General features: G+C 44.3%; 1 protein-coding gene across 4 annotated transcripts in view; it reads left to right on the top strand.

Annotated features, from left to right (window-relative positions):
* Positions 1–579: 579 nt before the first annotated feature.
* Positions 580–12,802, top strand: part of LIMA1 (LIM domain and actin binding 1) — a 73,605-nt gene continuing 61,382 nt past the window's right edge. Inside the window, exon 1 of one of the 4 annotated variants that reach the window (XM_048490620.1) lies at positions 580–654. The gene's annotated coding sequence lies outside the window, so the exon portion shown is untranslated. Of the gene's footprint in view, positions 655–676; positions 700–777; positions 800–12,802 lie in introns of those variants that run through there. The other 3 variants (XM_048490623.1, XM_048490622.1, XM_048490621.1) reach the window with 3 other exon arrangements.

The raw sequence follows: 12,802 nt of genomic DNA on the forward strand, positions 1-12,802 counted from the left end.
TGCCCCCGCCCCTTGAAGGCCCAGCCATGCCTCAGCCACTGCTCTGCCCAGGGTGTCATTCCCTCCCGCCCTGTGGCCGCTACACCACTGCCCCTGCTAGCATGACCAATTGGCCATGCTGGCAGGGGCTGATGGGAATTGTAGTCCATGAACATCTGGAGCACCATAGGTTGGCCACCCCTACCTTGAACTCTTAAAACAACATAAAGTTATCAGTCAGAAAAGTCTACCAGTGTTATCGTTTATGCTTTAAAAAAAGTCAAGATTGCAATTAACTAGTATCTATTTCTCCAAAATTGGGCAGGCATTGTCCGAGTTTCCGGGAACCAATTTGGACACGCCAGGCATGGAAGCTCGCTGAGTGACCATGAGCCAACCACATTAAGAAGAACAAGCTACTTTCTCCCGCAGAGCAGCGCACATGCGCGCTCTCAAAAGTTTCTTGCGCTCGTGGCAAGCGGGGGAAGGGGGGGGGGTGCGCGAAGTATCAGGCAGGAGCATGCGCAAAGAAATGTGAAGATTCCTGGGTTGGAAGGTGAGGGGGCGTGGCTGGGAGGGTGGGCGTTCCAGATTCCAGAAGTGGGCGTGGCCAGCCCGTGTCTCTTCTCTTCTCGGCTTTCCAGGCGTGCACTGTAGCGATAGCGAAGGCAACAGGTGCGTATGCGGAGATGGAGGGGCGGGGCGGGAAGGTAAGGTAAGGTAAGGTGGAATGGAATTCTGGGTTTTGCAGAGTCTGTTTTTCTTTTGCATTCGGGCGCAGAGATCCTCTAACAGCGTCTTGTAAATCCATGCGTTACAGGTAATCCTAAAAGGGAGGAAGGGGATGGACATATCCTTGACCGCTTGTCTCTCTCTGGTCCCGGAGAGGAGACGGCGACGCCTGTTCGTGCGTAGTGAATGCAGCAGGTGCAATGGGGGAACGGCACGCCTTCCTTAGGAATTGCTAATAAAGTCTGGCACGCACTGACAGAGGGGGAGGGGGAGCCAAGTTATTGGCCAAAGTGGGGTAGGAGTCTTGAGGCTGCCAAAGTTATGGCGCTAGGGGGCGGGGGGGGGGGGGTTTCTGAGATGCTGTGACAAGGTTGTAGAAGGACTTCGTGGTGAACTGTTGGAACCTTAATTTCAAAGCAGATATGTTATCATGGTGTGTGTAATTGGTGATTCTCCTTTGATTCTCCTCTTCTGTGAGACCCATCCGTAAGAGTGACATCCAGTGTGGTGTGGTAATTAAGAGAGTGCTTAGGTTTGCAGATGGTGGCATGCTCAGTGTCTGAGCTGTGCGCTTTGCTAATCTTGGGCACCTTGCCATCTGCTTAACCTACTTCAGAGGGTTGTTGTGAGGGTTTTCAAGGAGGGACCATATTATGGAAGAAGGGTGTAATGCAGTTACTGGTCAAGGTAGCTTTTGGGAAGTGGGATAATCACATATGCCAGGATCCTGCAAAGGGACATTTCAGTGCTTTGGCCTTGAGGATTGTGCATTGGGAAGATCTTACTTGTGAAAGGTTCAGCTGCCATCCCGGGAATAATAGGTTTAGCAGATACGCAGCCTCTTTTCTTTTACAAGTTGCTGTGGGAGTCCAAAATGTGAAGTTTTGGGGCTGAGTTATAGCAGCTCTCTGAGCCCTTCGGGGGAGGGCGGTTTATAAATATAAATAATAATAATAATAATAATAATATTTGCAACTTCCTTCCTTTTAAAATAGCCTTAGACAACATGGCTTGTTAATGTTAAAGGAGTCCTTTGAACTCTCTGTGGGAAGATTGCTGCAACAAGTAGATGAAGGCCCTCTCTTTTTCTCAGGTCAGGTTATTGTAGTTACCATTCCTTCTGTTCATCTCTCCTGTCACTTGGTCAGACACCTGAGGCCAGGCTGGAATACCTGGGAGACTGGATTTGATCCATGGGCTTCCAGTTGCTGATCCCTAGTTTTATAGCAGTAAATAAATAATCATCCTTAATGACTTGAAGCACTCGGTGTATGCTATGGTCTGTTCAGTTCTTCCTCCCTTGTGACTCCTGTAACATTTTGAACTGTTCGAATGAGTAGGGGGAATGGCTGGATTTCCCTGATCTGTGTTGATTCTAGGAAGTGGTATTGCCCACTTTGATTGCTTTTGATTCACCTGATCTTGGATACCTATGTAATATTTTTCCTGCAGATTTAGCATAGCCTGAAGTGACTGGGTTGTTGACATAGTTCTTCTGTCCTGTGCAATTAGCATAGAAATGTTTTGGTTTTGCTGAAGGTAATTGAATTATTGCTGAAAGTTTGCTGGTGCCAAAACTGTTAGTATAGTGCCCATGTAAAAAGAATAGAAAGAAAGCTAAATAGCAAAGCTCTGGGAGTCTTGTGACCAGCATGCAATCTATGTAGCCCTTATGTAGATGTTTGTATTTATAGATTATCCCACAAAGTGGAAGTAGCTACATGTTCCTAACCTAGACTTGGATTATTTTAGGCAAGGAGTACTGATTGTTGGGAGGAAGGTGTGGGCAGAAAGTACTCTTAACAGTACTTACAAACCTGCTCAAAGCACCTAAATAGTTATTTATTCTTTGACTTGTTAAAGCTTTGGGTGTGCCTTTAAAGATTAATCAAATTTAACCAAAATCTCCTCCCTATTTATGCCCGTGACTCAACTTCCCACCAGTGCCCCAGAAATCTCTCTTAGGTCCATAGTACAAATGAGGAAGTGGCTTATTTTGAAGCAAGATTGAATATTCTCAGTTCTAACCTGCAAAAGGAAAAGTGTTCAGAGTGGTGCTGTTCAGTTTCTCTTCAGGAATCTATCTTATTTTATTGCAACATGGATAATTTCCACCCCCACACTGCTATGAGCGTGTGTACAATAAACCTGTGTTTGTGGCGTTCTGTGCTACACTGAAGAGCTCTTCTGCAGATAGTTAAGGGAAAAGTACAACAGTCGCATCTTTCTTTTGCATGTGTTTAAATTGGGAGGGAGGGAGAATGATGCTCAGAATGAATTAGTTCAATGAGCCTTTGCTCCTTTACATAAAAAGGGGGGGGATTTGAGGAGTGACTGTGAAAAATGTGGTATTTATTTTCCCTTCTGAGATTCTGATAAATATTTGGAGCAGAGTTAATTGAATCTGGATAGCTATGTGTCCCTCTTCCTTGCCCTCACATCTGTTCTTCCTATATGATTTGGTATCCTTTTCAGTCTTTCATTCGTTGACATTCTTTAATACTGAATGTGCTCTAAAGTTTTGCATTTGACCTAACTTTTGGCAGCTGCATATAATTTTGATTCGCTCTGTGGTGATAGCAATATCAAGCCTGATGTCAAGTGCCCTCTTCTTGATTCCTATACATGTTTAAATGGCACTAACTGCCTTGCTGTTACATTTCAAAGGTGGTGAGTAGCTGGCCTTGAACTTTGAGGAGACTGGCCTCCAAGCAGAAGGGAAGAGTGGTGTTGTAAGTCACTGTGAATCTTAGTTGGGGAGAAGAGTGGAGTATGAACATCTAACTTTTCATGGCTTGGCAAAGGTGCTGAAGTCATGACCTATACACCCCACTGAATATGCTATTTTTGTGAGGTGGTTTTGACTAGACTGAGATCTTGTGTCTTGCCCAAGGACAACCAGTGAAGCCATTTAATTGCATACATTATATTTTTAACATGGTTAAACATGAAGGTAATGTATACATGTGATACAGCACATCTACCACTGTAAGTACTGCAAAAGTACATTTATTGGGGAGATCTGATGTAGCCCCCTACCAGCTATAGGTCTGCATAGCAGATAAAGTGACCCTGTGTTGCTTTACTGGGCAGAGCGCCAAACCTAGGTTTTGCCCTTTCAAACACAAGATGCTCTTACTAACCTCTTACTGGTATTGACTTCCGTAGTTCTTTCTGAATATTTAAAATGTGACTGTCTGTAATTATCCTCAAAATTGCAAGGTTGAAAGCAATTTCTGCAGGGAAATGTTAACCTTGACCACTGTGCTCAATTTGGGGACTCATTTGTCATGTGTACCCTGGCACTGGAAAGAGCTGTTAGCCGGCACAGACTGTGTGCTGGCGAAGCTGACAGCAAAAACAGGTAATTGTACTATTGCAGATGTCCATCTCTTGTGCCATAAACGCTACTCTTGGAAACAAGAAACCCTTTATATAGGGTGTTAAATGATCTCCTTGCATTTGAATATGAGCCTCCTGATTCAATAGTGATCTCTTATCAGCTGTTTTGCTAAGTCCAGTAGCAAATGTTTCCTACTGTCTTTTGATAAACTCTGAAGTTTACCCTTCCTACCGTAATGTCCTTTCTGGGTTAGTAGATGTTAGAGAGCTTTAAATTATGATTTTAACTTTTGATGCCTTTTAGGAATTCTCTGTGGCAGAAGGAGGCTTTTAAGGTCAGAACTCCAGTTTATTTATTTGCTTTGTTTATAGCTTGATTTTTTCACCAAGACTCAAGGCAGATTACAATTTTTTTAAAAAAAAATTCAGTCAGACAGCGCAAGACAGCAAGTAACCAGTGAAATAGGACTACAATTACAGAATTAGAAAATAGTGCAGACACTAATTTACCCTGAGGTAATTCCTGTGGATTATTACTGTGTTCATCAATTGCACGTAGTAGGTTGAAAAGGCTTTTTAAACTTCCTTGAGATGTCATCTGTTGCCAGTTGCATTAAGTTAGAATGCATTTTCCAAGGACTGTTTCTGATATGTTTTTAACTGTCAGAAACTGGAACCTATGCAATGAGAAAAGGTGGCAACCTGGATTATAACATTTTATTATGTAGGTGGAAATTCCCACGGATTCTTTCTTTGAGTAAAAGAGTTCCCTACTAATAGGAAACTAGCACATTGGAAAGGGGAAGATAGTTTCCCAGAACTTCAAATGTGATGTAGGTTTTCTATTTGTAATAGTAAGTTTACCATCAAGGACATTCAAAACCCCCATTTGGAATCTGAGTGGTGCAGTCTGTTTAGCCACTATGTTCCTCTGGATGCTGGGACTGAGTGTAATGCCTGGTTCCCCTACGCAGGAGAGAATGAAGTCTGAGAATGGGCTGCGCCACCTTAACCTGCAGATAGGAAATCACAGAAGATAAATGGGGAATGGACAATGAAGCAAGCCTGTAAATGTGGAATGGTCATATAAGTCTGATGAAGACTAACAGTGTACTAGTAAACAACCTTTGTTACTGGAATCTAACATTTTGTCATTACAAAGTTGCATGCTTTGGATTGCGATTCTCTTTGCAAGCATATTAAATATGAACAGAGCAGCTGAGTACCCGACCTTTGAGCTACTGGATTAGAGATTTTGTTAAGAAAAGATGAGCAGAATTGAATGCCTAGTTAATTTTGTTTGCTTCATTTATGCCCTGTCTTTTTACCCAGTGGACGCCAAGAATAGCTTAGGTTGCTCTCATGTTCCCTGTTTTATCTTCACAAAACCCCTGTGAAGAGGTTAGTCTGAATGTGCACGAGTGTCCCAAGGCCACCCAGCAACCTTTGATAGTAGAATGGGGATTTCAGTGTCAGTGTCCAGTCTCCTAGACTGACACTCTGAGGCGGAATACATGTTGCAGATCTTGGAGCATTAGAAGAGCCCTGCTGGGTCAGATCAGTGGTCCATCCAGTCCAGCATCCTTTCTCACACGGTGGCCAACAACAAGGCATAGAGTCTGAGGTCCTTTTGTGATGATGCCTTTTGGCATTGCTATTCAGAGGTTTATTGCCTCAGAATATGAAGGTTCCCTTTAGTCACTATGGCTAGTAGCCACTGATAACCTTTCCTCCACAAATCTGTTTCATCCCTTTCTGGCTTCTATTTGATGTGCTTGTATGGTATTTCATGCCTGCCTGGCTGGTCACAGTATGGGTTGCAAGAAATGTCTATATCCTCTCATACACGGAAGGATTGCATTAAGACTGAGCCTTAAACATGTTAAAGTGTTGGCTGCTATTGTCTATCTACTTAAGTTTCAACAGTTAATTAATTCTTAGGCACATAAGGAAATCCATCCATCAGTTACAATGACTTCTTCTTTGTTAGTTCTCTGTGTAGTTGAATTTTTAGAAGTCATCTGTTACTGCAAAACAGGTGGACCTATGATATATGGCTCTGACAGTGGATGAAGGACATAAGAGATGCTGGGCCAGCAAGAGATGCTGGAAGGCCAGCAAGCAGGGCACAGAGACCAAGGCCTTTCCCTGATGTTGCCTCCTAGTGCTGGTATTCAGAGGTTTGGTGCTACTCATGTGGAGGTTTTCTGTGATCATCGCAATCAGTAGAATTTGATGGACTTGTCTTCCATTCTATCCAGTCCCATCTTAAAGTCGTCTGTTCTGGTGGCTTTCTCTTGACTTACTGCCAGCGATTTCTGCAATCTAATTCCCAAGGGTAGATACCTCAGGAAAGCAGGCCTTGAAAACAGAGATGTTCCACCAGGCCTGAGGTGGGGCAGTCGGTGGTCTGTCATCTTGCTTAGCTTACCCCTCCCTTTTCCTTTCCCCCTTCCCTTTCTTCTTTTTGTCTTCTCCTTCATTTTTTCCCTTCCCAGTTATTTCCTCCCCTCCCTTTAGGTGGTTTAGGAACTGATAGATTTGTGGATTTAGGAGATGGGGGTTGGTTTTTGTGTTCTCATTGAGAGGAGGTCCCTGTGTGGGTTCCTTATTTACATTACTGGGAAGCCCAGGGACTTTATATCACTAGCAGGGCAATTTAATTATAGCCGTTTAAATGACAGGGATTTTAAATTGAGGTGTGTAGTTTGTCAGATGGTTTTATCAATCATATTTATATTTATGAGATGACATCATTATTTGCCAGGGTAGGGCGGGGTATATATTTAAAATAAAATGAAGAATGCCCAATTAGTAGCTCCATTCTGGGTTCCCAGTCATATGCTTTTCATGCAGATGTGTTTTGTTGAAACATGCCTGGAATCAAAAAGTTTTTTTAAAAAAATCCTGAAAATAGGATCTAGACTATACACATCTCAGAAGGGGCAAGGAAATTAAAGAAGTTGAGGGAAAAATCTACTTCAGAGTTGAAGGGCAAAAAGTCAGAGGTGTTTTTTTAATGATTCAGCATTGGTGGGAGGGGGTATCTTCTCTGTCCTTTTTGTTAAAACTCAGACTTGGTCTTACCTTTGGAATCAAACACAGTAATTGTCTGTGAGAACCCATTATCTGTGCAAGGAGTGGCATCCAAAGCAAGGGTGTTCTGTCTTGGGCACTGGAATTATGGCTGATGAGTGACAGAGCTATCGTTTATTGAATCACAATGTAAAGCATGTGGCTTACTTTGGAATGCATCTAATGACAGTACCTTTTCTCTTTTATGAGTTGTAGATTTAACAGGGTTTTCTAAAACTGGAGCTGACACAACAAGATGAAACTTTGGTTGAATGCATTTTGTATTCCTTAAGCAGTACTAATCTGAAGTTTTTCAAACCACCTTTATGGCCATTGGCCATACTTCCACTTTTGTCCTTTGCTTCACAGGTTTTAATCTTAACACCTTTCCCCTGGAACTGCAGACGTGCTCTTTAAAAACCATTTTCTAAAATCCATGCTGAATTTAGATGCTTGCACAACTCAAATTAAGTATAGAATGGCCAGGAAAGTGGGATGGGCTCTGAGGTTGGTCGTGAAGCAGTTTGATAGATCATCCACTGATCAGCCTGGAACAAGTTGCTATAGATATCTACAGTGTAGTTGTTCAGATCAGATGATGGTGGGGTCTTGTAAGCTGCTTTGGTTCCCCAACAGGGAGAAAAGTAGTTTATGAATATCTAGGAAAATGAATAAAATGCTAGATTAATAGGATACTGCAGACATTGATGATGATTCCTGTGTACTTCATTCTTCCACATTCTGGAGTAATATGAATATTCCTCCTGTGTGTAGGAATAAGTAACTCTGAAGTAACAACTTCATGCTGGGTAAGGAGCGGTCATTGTCCTTTTTTTTTTTTAGTTCTCACAGTAAACACTAAGAGTTTCCAATTAAGACAAATGGCATTTTAGAAATATCAGAAAGTGTGTGTACCTGGTGATATCCACGTGCAGATGTGGAGTTTTGCTGGGAAATGTAAAGAAATGGGAAATATCAGTTTAGTAGTTGCTTCTGACATAAAGGACAATAGAATCTGTGTAACCTTGGATCATGGCCATCTTGCTTTTAAAACTTCCCTGTTTTTTGTACTCGGTAGGTTAGAAATTAACAGGCAGAACAGACATTGCATAAATGTTGGATATTCTGTGATCAAGACAACACCTGTGTACACAGTATCACTAATACTGACTCTCTGGACTAGGATCTTTACAGCAGCCTCATGCTTACATTTTTAAAAAATGAAGTGTTTTTCCGATGTCAGTTCTATTTTTTTTTTGCTATATTGCTTTATCCAGTCCCTTAACTAGAAGATCAGTGTAATAGGATTGATGTGCTGCATTCTGTCATCTGTATATCTAATTCTCAACGTGGCCCCATTTGTGGATATTACAGTGCAGAGATTGGAGCCATGAACAGACAAAACAGATTTTTCTACAAACCTGAAAAAAACCTCTAGGTCTGCAGAAAAATCCTTAGACATAATTGCCTAAGGAACAGACTGTGGTAATGACACACTTCTCACCAATCAGTGTCCTGGACTCACAAAGTGAATCCTGCGTGCTTATTGGTTGGAACTGAGTCCTTCACATTCCAACCGCCTTCCCTACAACCCAGGATTAAGCTGGTTCAGTGGGGAGGGTTGCAAGAAGCCACCCTCCCCACCAGGTCCGCCAGAACCCTCCCCATTGCCCAGCACCCTCCCGATGCTCCCCATTTCCCTGCCTGCTGTCTCCCACCTCCTGCTGACCAAACCGGCCCCTGCAGGGCATAGGCGAGTTGCCGTCCACTGCCCCACTGGCCTGACTCAAGCTTCCCCACTTGCCACCGGCCCTCTCCCAACCCCCAAATAGCGAGCTGGGTTGGAGGGGAAGCAGCAGGTTGCCATCTGCTGCTCTGCCAGCCTGGCTCAAGCCTCCCCATTTCACCCTGCCACAAGCCACCCCACCCTCCCCACACCCCAAGCAGCAATCCGGGCCCACTGTGGCAGCAGCAGCTTGCTGCCCCGCTGGCCCAGCCGAAGCCTCCCCCTCCCCTACATGCCCTTTCTCACCCCCCAAAAAACCAAGTTGGTCCTGGTAGGGCATGGGTGCCAAGCCACCCTCCCCACCAGGACGTGTCTCTCCGCCCAACTTCTCCCACCCATCAAATGCACTTCCAGTCCATCCATGGGTGCCAGGCCACTCTCCCCCACCCCAAACAGCAAGCCAGTGGTGATGTCCTGGAATCATCAACAGGTCAGAAGCGGGCCAGCTGTGGAAGGAGGGGATGGGTGAAGCAGCAGTAAAGTCCATTGTCTAGAGCCCATTGCATTTTCCCCTGCAATGGGCTTTGCTGCTAGTATGTAGTATTTTTCAATTGGTGATTAAACCTTCCCCCTGCCCCCTCAAGTTCACAGGCACACACATGTATCCATCTTATACCATCCATCCATCAAGATCAGTATTCTAATCAGACTACTAGCTGTGGCTCTCTAGGATCTCAGTTAGAGATCTTTCACATTACCTACTAGCCTGATTCTTCTCACTAGATATGTTGGCGATTGAACCTGGAATCTTCTGAGTTCCAAGCAAAGACTTTACCACTAAGCCACGGCACCACCTGTACCTTTAAAAAAGATATTTCGGTGGCTGTTGTGAGTAGTGCTAAGCAACCACAGCAATACTGCCAGCCTTCAGACTTTGGTTTCTGTCAGTGAAAGGCAGGGAAGAGGGGCCTTTCTGGGGCTATTTTGGCCTCCCAGTCACCCCCTTCACGCCTCCTTCATACCCTAGGGGAGGGGTCTGCAACCTGCGGCTCTCCAGATGTTCATGGACTACAAATCCCATCAGCCCCTGCCAGCATGGCCATCAGGGGCTGATGAGAATTGTAGTCCATGAATATCTGAAGGGCCGCAGGTTGCAGACCCCTGCCCTAGAGGGAGGCTATATTGGGAACTACTGGGCAACTTGCTACTATGAAATTCTCACAACTCACCCAGTGCAGTGGTGCCAATAACTTGATGCCACATGGGTTGCCTGGGCCCAAAGGCAGCATCCACGCAACTTGCCGTTTGGCTGGACCCTGCCCTGGCCACCACACAACTCAGCTGAACTACTTATTACTTTTTGCAGTTTGGCCATTCTTTTCCTGGGGATTGGTAAGGAGGGAAAGATGAGAGCTAGTCTGATGCAGTGCAGTCCTCACACAAGAAGCTAGAAGACCCAGGTCCAAATTCCCACTTTGCCATGGAAGCTTTCTGAGTGACCATGAGCCAGCCACATTCTTTCTCAGCCTCACCTGTCTCACAGGACTGTTGTGAGGATAAAATGGAGGGGAAGAAAAGCATGTAAGTTGCTTTGGGTCCTCACTGGGGAGAAGGGTGGGTGTAAATGAAGTTATAAAATAAAGCTGAAGAGTGCTGGAGTGGGCAGGACAAAGAGGTTGGTTGGGGAGTGGGTAGGAGAAAAGCAAGCAGGGAAATTGGAGAGGATATAAGGGGTGCCAGGAGGAGAGAAATAAGAAATAATGTGAAGAAGGAGATACAGGGGAAGATGAAGAACATAAGAACATAAGAACAAGCCAGCTGGATCAGACCAAAGTCCATCTAGTCCAGCTCTCTGCTACTCGCAGTGGCCCACCAGGTGCCTTTGGGAGCTCACATGTAGGATGTGAACGCAATGGCCTTCTGCGGCTGTTGCTCCCGATCACCTGGTCTGTTAAAGCATTTGCAATCTCAGATCAAAGAGGATCAAGATTGGTAGCCATAAATTGACTTCTCCTCCATAAATCTGTCCAAGCCCCTTTTAAAGCTATCCAGGTTAGTGGCCATCACCACCTCCTGTGGCAGCATATTCCAAACACCAAACACACGTTGCGTGAAGAAGTGTTTCCTTTTATTAGTCCTAATTCTCCCCCCCAGCATTTTCAATGAATGCCCCCTGGTTCTAGTATTGTGAGAAAGAGATAAAAATTTCTCTCTGTCAACATTTTCTACCCCATGCATAATTTTGTAGACTTCAATCATATCCCCCCTCAGCCGCCTCCTCTCCAAACTAAAGAGTCCCAAACGCTGCAGCCTCTCCTCATAGGGAAGGTGCTCCAGTCTCTCAATCATCCCCGTTGCCCTTCTCTGCACTTTTTCTATCTCCTCAATATCCTTTTTGAGATGCGGCGACCAGAACTGGACACAGTACTCCAAGTGCGGTCGCACCACTGCTTTATATAAGGGCATGACAATCCTTGCAGTTTTATTATCAATTCCTTTTCTAATGATCCCCAGCATAGAGTTTGCCTTTTTCACAGCTGCCATGCATTGAGTTGACATTCCCATGGAACTATCAACTAAGACGCCTAAATCCCTTTCCTGGTCTGTGACTGATAGCACTGACCCCTGTAGCATGTATGTGAAGTTTGGATTTTTGCCCCTATGTGCATCACTTTACATTTTGCTACATTGAACTGCATTTGCCATTTCTGAGCCCACTCACCTAATTTATCAAGGTCCGCTTGGAGCTCTTCACAATCCTTTGTGGTTCTCACCACCCTACATAATTTGGTATCATCTGCAAACTTGGCCACCACGCTACCCACCCTACTTCCAGGTCATTTTATGAATAGGTTAAAGAGCACTGGTCCCAAAACGGATCCTTGGGGGACACCACTCCCGACATCTCTCTCCATTGTGAGAACTTCCCATTTACACCCACTCTTTGTTTCCCTGTTTCTCAACCAGTTTTTAATCCATAGCAGGACTTCCCCTCTTATTCCTTCATTGCTGAGTTTTCTCAACAGTCTCTGGTGAGGAACTTTGTCAAAAGCCTTTTGGAAATCCAAGTAGACAATGTCCACCGGTTCACCCCTGTCCACATGCCTGTTTACACCCTCAAAGAACTCTAGTAAGTTTGTAAGACAGGATTTGCCTCTGCAGAAGCCATGCTGACTCTTTCTCAGCAGGTCTTGCTTTTCTACATGTTTTATAATTTTATCTTTAATGATAGATTCTACTAATTTACCAGGAACAGATGTCAAACTGACTGGCCTGTAATTCCCCGGGTCCCCCCTAGATCCTTTCTTAAAGATTGGTGTGACATTGGCCATCTTCCAGTCTTCAGGGATGGAGCCTGATTTCAGGGATAAGTTGCATAAGTTGAACAAGGGGGTTCCCTGTTTGAATAGTATGCTCTATATATGGAGTCATGGAGTTTTGAAGGGAGTCATGTTTAAGAGTTAGCAGCCTGTTCCTAATGCTTGGTGTAAGTTCTTTCAAAATGCCTAGTGACTTTGCCCAGATGCAAAAGTATGTGTGTGTGCTGTAAGTCTCTACAGATGTTGTAAAAAGGAAAAACACTCCCAGGTAGTCATTTTGCTGTGTACGCAGGTTTCTGTATAGATATTATGGAGGTAAGTGGCAGATAGTTTTCACTATTTGCATTTTGTAGGGAAATGGACCAGGCAGAGAGAGAACTAGTTCAACTTGTCAGCTGTCCTATGGAACTTCGTTCCTAACTGGGAAAGAAGAACAGGATAATGGGCTAGAAGGTGAAGTTTGCAGGTGAAGTTAGTTGAAGGAGCTGAATTTTGCAAAGTGGTGAAAACCTGGAGCGGCGTTAAGGCTGCTTCTGAATTTGCTGTGCTTAGCTTCTGAGTTGCTGTTCATTTGGTTCAGGTAAAAGCAGTCTGCATGTGTTTTTAAGCTCTCTTTGTTTTCTTTTAC

Source organism: Sphaerodactylus townsendi, linkage group LG03, assembly GCF_021028975.2.
Source record: "Sphaerodactylus townsendi isolate TG3544 linkage group LG03, MPM_Stown_v2.3, whole genome shotgun sequence".
Lineage (NCBI taxonomy): Eukaryota > Metazoa > Chordata > Lepidosauria > Squamata > Sphaerodactylidae > Sphaerodactylus > Sphaerodactylus townsendi.